This window comes from Euleptes europaea, chromosome 6, assembly GCF_029931775.1.
Source record: "Euleptes europaea isolate rEulEur1 chromosome 6, rEulEur1.hap1, whole genome shotgun sequence".
Lineage (NCBI taxonomy): Eukaryota > Metazoa > Chordata > Lepidosauria > Squamata > Sphaerodactylidae > Euleptes > Euleptes europaea.
The window spans coordinates 84,785,274-84,791,273 of record NC_079317.1 but is presented as its reverse complement, the minus strand read 5'-3'; positions in this window follow the sequence as shown (position 1 = coordinate 84,791,273).

The window sequence follows — 6,000 nt, the reverse complement described above, 5'->3', positions numbered from 1 at the left end:
CTGATTCTTGGCTGCAGTCTCGCTTTTGGTTGATGATGGAGCCAAGGAATAGAAAGTGTTGAACAATTTCAATTTCCTCATTGTCCACCTTAAAGTTGAGTAATTCTTCAGTAGTCATTACTTTTGTCTTCGTTCAGCTGTAGTCCTGCTTTGGCACTTTCTCCTCTAACTTTCAGCAGTAGTTGTTTCACGTCTTCACTCTTTTCTGCCACTAATGTAGTATCATGGGCATATCTCAAATTGTTAAGAACATACGTCATATCTGCGTTTGCTCATAACACGGAGAAGACTTGGACTGAAAATGTTTCCAAAATCGACTGGGAGAAATGAGGTGGGAATGAACCACAAAGTAGCATTTCAATTAACGTGCTAAACAAGAAGTGCTGTCAAGGCCATAAGAACATAAGAGCCATACTGGATCAGACCAAGGCCTATTAAGTCCAGTAGTCTGTTCACACAGTGGCCAACCAGGTGACTCTAGGAAGCCCCCAAACAAGACGACTGCAGCAGCATCCTGCCTGTGTTCCACAGCACCTAATATAATAGGCATGCGGCTCTGATACTAGAGAGAATAGGTATGCATCATGACTTGTATTCATTTTGACTAGTCACTATGGACAGCCCTATCCTCCATGAACATGTCCACTCCCCTCTTAAAGCCTTCCAAGTTGGCAGCTATCACCTCATCCTGGGGCAGAGAGTTCCACAATTTAACTATGCATTGAAAAGCTTCTCCCTGCCAACTCTCTCCATACCACACATAATTTTATAGACACATGAACACATGAAGCTCCCTTACACTGAATCAGACCATTGGCCCATCAAGGTCTTTATTGTTTACTCAGACTGGCAGGGTCTCAGGTGGAGGTCTTTCACATCACCTACTTGCTTAGTCCCTTTAACTAGAGAGGCCAGGGATTGAACCTGGGACCTTCTGCATGCCAAGCAGATGCTCTACCGCTGAACCATAGCCCCTCTCCATGTCTCCCTTAACCACTTTCTTTCCAACCTAAACAGCCCTAAGCATTTTAACCACTCCTCATAGGGCAGTCGCTCTTGTTGTTAATGTTCCTCCCCCCAATTTTCACCCCACCTTCATCTAAATCAAATCCAGCTTTCCTTGTGATATGTTCTGCATACAGATTGAAGAGATAGGGAGATAAAATACATCCTCGTCTAACACCTTTGCTAGTTGGAAACCATCCTGTTTCTCCATATTCTGTCCTAACAGTAGCCTCTTGTCCAGAGTACAGGTTGCGCATCAAAACAATCGGATGTTGTGGCACACCCATTCCAAGCTGGTGCTCCTTATTCATTGTGTTAACTAGCCTAGGAAGGGTCCACTGGCTACATGCATCTGACAAAGTGTACTCTAGTCACTTTGTTAGTATGGATCATGCTTCAACATTAGAGTTTCCAGGTCCTTCTTCGCCACTAGTGGGAGGGTTTTGGGGTGGAGCCTGAGGAGGTGGCGTTTGGGGAGGGGCTTCAATGCCATAGAGTCCAATTGCCAAAGTGGCCATTTTCTCTAGGTGAATTGATCTCTATCAGCTGGAGATCAGTTGTAAGAGCATGAGATCCCCAGCTACTACCTGGAGGTTGGCAACCCTATTCAACATGACTGTTCAACATGCCGGTTTAACTGGGTGAAACCTCTGCCTAGAATCCATTGAAACATTGCTGCCCTGTGCTCAAAATTATTCAGAAGATGTTTAGCTTGGACTCCTCCTATCAAATGCATTTGCTTAGGAGTCCTATTTACTTCAACTGCATTTACCCTTTATTGCAGGACTGCAAGAGCCTTTGACAAGCTCTCTGTGGGATCGCAAAATAGCATGAGCGATTTGAGGACTGAGGCCCTAAATGACAATTGTTCTGCTTGGTTTGGCCTTGGTCCAGTGAACAGGGTTGCCAACCTCCAGGTACTCTACAAATAACAGCAGAAAAACAAGAATACCCTGTATATACTCAAAAAAGTGAATGTTGTTAAGAGTATAAAATTATACAGAAGCACAATATACGAAATATACAAAGCACTGTGCGTGTGTAGTGCACACTACTCCAGGTACTAGCTGGAGATCTCCTGCTATTTCAACTGATCTTCAGCTGATAGAGATCAGTTCCCCTGGAGAAAAAGGCCACTTTGGCAATTGGACTCTATGGCACCGAAGTCCCTCTCCAAACCCCGCCCTCCTCAGGCTCAGACCCAAAATCCTCCAGCCGATGGTGAAGAGGGACCTGGCGACCCTATAGCATACCTTTCCCCCAGTGGATCACCGCTAACTTTGACTTATTAGTCTTATTGAGTGTGTATTTATGCAGGGAAGTTGATTAACTATTAATATACGGATTGCAGTTTTGTTTGTCTGAAAATTCCTTGTATGACCAAAGAATTTACTGTTAAATAGAAAGCTTGAAACTGATCTCCAGCCGATAGAGATCAGTTACCCTGGAGAAAAAGGCCACTTTGGCAATTGGACTCTATGGCACTGAAGTCCCTCCCCTCCCCAAACCCTGCCCTTTTCAGGCTCTGCCCCCCCCCCCCAAAAAAAACCTCCCGCCGGTGGAAAAGAGGGACCGGGCAACCCTAGCAGTGAAACAACACAAAGTTTCCATTTGTTACTGGAGGGACTGTTGCTACGTTCTAGCATTGCAACACCAGAGCCCAGCCTGGTTTCCAGCGTCGGCTTCTGTTGACAATAGTCTGCCTTTAAGTAGGAAGAGGGTTCTGGCCACAAAAACCCATGCTGTGATAAGCCTTTTAAGGTGCTGGGGGACTCTTGGGGAGGGGCCGTGGCTCAGTGGTAGCGCATGTGCTTGGCAGGCAGAAGGTCCCAGGTTCAATCCTTGGCATCTCCAGTTCAAGGGACTAGGCAGTTAGGTGATGGGAAAGACCTTTCTCTGCCTGGAGAGCCTTGGAGAGGGGCTGTGGCTCAGTTTGTAGTGCATCTGCTTGGCATGCAGAAGGTCCCAGGTTCAATCCTTGGCATCTCCAGTTCAAGGGACTAGGCAGTTAGGTGATGGGAAAGACCCCTGCCTGAGACCCTGGAGAGGGGCTGTGGCTCAGTTTGTAGAGCATCTGCTTGGCATGCAGAAGGTCCCAGGTTCAATCCTTGGCATCTCCAGTTCAAGGGACTAGGCAGGTAGGTGATGGGAAAGACCCCTGCCTGAGACCCTGGAGAGGGGCTGTGGCTCAGTTTGTAGCGCATCTGCTTGGCATGCAGAAGGTCCCAGGTTCAATCCTTGGCATCTCCCGTTCAAGGGACTAGGCAGTTAGGTGATGGGAAAGACCCCTGCCTGAGACCCTGGAGAGGGGCTGTGGCTCAGTTTGTAGAGCATCTGCTTGGCATGCAGAAGGTCCCAGGTTCAATCCTTGGCATCTCCCGTTCAAGGGACTAGGCAGTTAGGTGATGGGAAAGACCCCTGCCTGAGACCCTGGAGAGGGGCTGTGGCTCAGTTTGTAGAGCATCTGCTTGGCATGCAGAAGGTCCCAGGTTCAATCCTTGGCATCTCCAGTTCAAGGGACTAGGCAGTTAGGTGATGGGAAAGACCTTTCTCCGACTGAGACCCTGGAGAGCCGCTGCCGGTCTGAGTAGACAATACTGACTTTGATGGAGCGAGGGTCTGGTTCAGTAGAAGGCAGCTTCATGTGTTTCCTCGGAAGCAAATCCGGCGGCCCTGGGTGGGATTTCCTCCCGCGCATTCGCGCCTAGGAATGCAGACCACGCGTTTGCACGTCAGAACGCACGGGCAAGCCCCGCGCGTTCTGCAGGCGCACAGGCTCCGGCCGCCGCGCGCCACCCCTGCCCCGCAGCAAAGAAGGCAGCTCGGCGCGCATGCCCATTGTGACGTCACGCCTGGCCCTTGGGCGGAACCCAGCCTGCCCAGTGCTCAGGTCTCCGCTGGGCTGTGCGGCGTCACCGGCCTCGCCTTCTTCCATTGGTGCTTCGCGGGAAGCGGGTCTTTCCTCCAAAGGCTGCTGGCGGGACTCTGGTCTGAAGGTAATCCACAGTGGGTCGCCGTGTTAGTCTGTCTGCAGGAGTAGGAAAGAGCAAGAGTCCAGTAGCACCTTAAAGACTAACAGAAATATTTTCTGGCAGGGTGTGAGCTTTCATGAGCCTTTAGTCAGTCTGCAGGAGTAGGAAAGAGCAAGAGTCCAGTTGCACCCTAAAGACTAACAACAATATTTTCTGGCAGGGTAGGAGCTTTCGTGAGCCTTTAGTCTGTCTGCAGTAGTAGAAAAGAGCAAGAGTCCAGTTGCACCTTAAAGACTAACAAAAATATTTTCTGGCAGGGTGTGAGCTTTCGTGAGCCTTTAGTCTGTCTGCAGTAGTAGAAAAGAGCAAGAGTCCAGTTGCACCTTAAAGACTAACAACAATATTTTCTGGCAGGGTAGGAGCTTTCGTGAGCCTTTAGTCTGTCTGCAGGAGTAGGAAAGAGCAAGAGTCCAGTTGCACCTTAAAGACTAACAACAATATTTTCTGGCAGGGTAGGAGCTTTCGTGAGCCTTTAGTCTGTCTGCAGTAGTAGAAAAGAGCAAGAGTCCAGTTGCACCTTAAAGACTAACAAAAATATTTTCTGGCAGGGTGTGAGCTTTCGTGAGCCTTTAGTCTGTCTGCAGTAGTAGAAAAGAGCAAGAGTCCAGTTGCACCTTAAAGACTAACAACAATATTTTCTGGCAGGGTAGGAGCTTTCGTGAGCCTTTAGTCTGTCTGCAGGAGTAGGAAAGAGCAAGAGTCCAGTTGCACCTTAAAGACTAACACAAATATTTTCTGGCAGGGTAGGAGCTTTCGTGAGCCACAGCTCACTTCTTCAGATACCATACTTCTTCAGAAAGCTCATACCCTGCCAGAAAATATTGTTGTTAGTCTTTAAGGTGCTACTGGACTCTTGCCCTTTTCTATTTTGGGGAGTTGGTCATCCATAGCAGGTTGCTGCAATCCCATGCCCACTTTCTTGAGAGTAAGCCCTGCTGAATATAGTGGCCTAACGAGCAAATAAATATACAGCAGCGGGGTAAGGAAATACACAAGAGGAACGAGCTCCGGTCATGTTAACAGGTGTGTAAAATTCACGGTGGGTAGCCATGTTAGTCTGTCTGCAGAAGTAGAAAAGAGCAAGAGTCCAGTTGCACCTTAAAGACTAACAAAAATATTTTCTGGCAGGGTAGGAGCTTTCGTGAGCCTTTAGTCTGTCTGCAGGAGTAGAAAAGAGCAAGAGTCCAGTTGCACCCTAAAGACTAACATAAATATTTTCTGGCAGGGTAGGAGCTTCCGTGAGCCTTTAGTCTGTCTGCAGGAGTAGGAAAGAGCACGAGTCCAGTAACACCTTAAAGACTTAACAAAAATATTTTCTGGCAGGGTATGAGCTTTCGTGAGCCACAGCGTGAGCTGTGGCTCACCAAAGCTCATACCCTGCCAGAAAATATTTTTGTTAGTCTTTAAGGTGCTACTGGACTCGTGCTCTTTCCTACTCTTGTCTGAAGGGACCTTGAAAAGCGGGAGGCGGCTTTTCTTTTTGCAGTCCTCTCCCCTCCGCTTGCTTGCTTTCTGTTAACCGTCAGCAGTTGTGCGTCCGGGTGAGTTCCTCCAGCCTTCGGTAGGGAGAGCGTGGAGCCTTCCTAAGAACATCAGGAAAGCCACTCTGGATCAGACCAAGGCCCATCAAGTCCACCAGACTTTAGAGCTGTGGTTCTCAATCTTTTTTTGCTCCATTGTTCGCCACTGTTCAGAATATAATCCCCCCCTTCCTGTGTGTGTGTGAAGTGCCGTCAAGTCGCTTCCGACTCCTGGCGACCCTATGAATGAAAGCCCTCCAAAATATCCTATCTTTGACAGCCTTGCTCAGATCTTGCACAATGTCAGGCCTAGCCTGTGCTGTGTACAAAAATGCCCAGCATGGTCTGACAGAGGATGTTGTGCTATCTCCAGGTGCTGGCCAAGGTCAGCTCTACTGCCAACTATTTGTTTTGACTCTGGACTCTGTGGGAATCTTACCTCA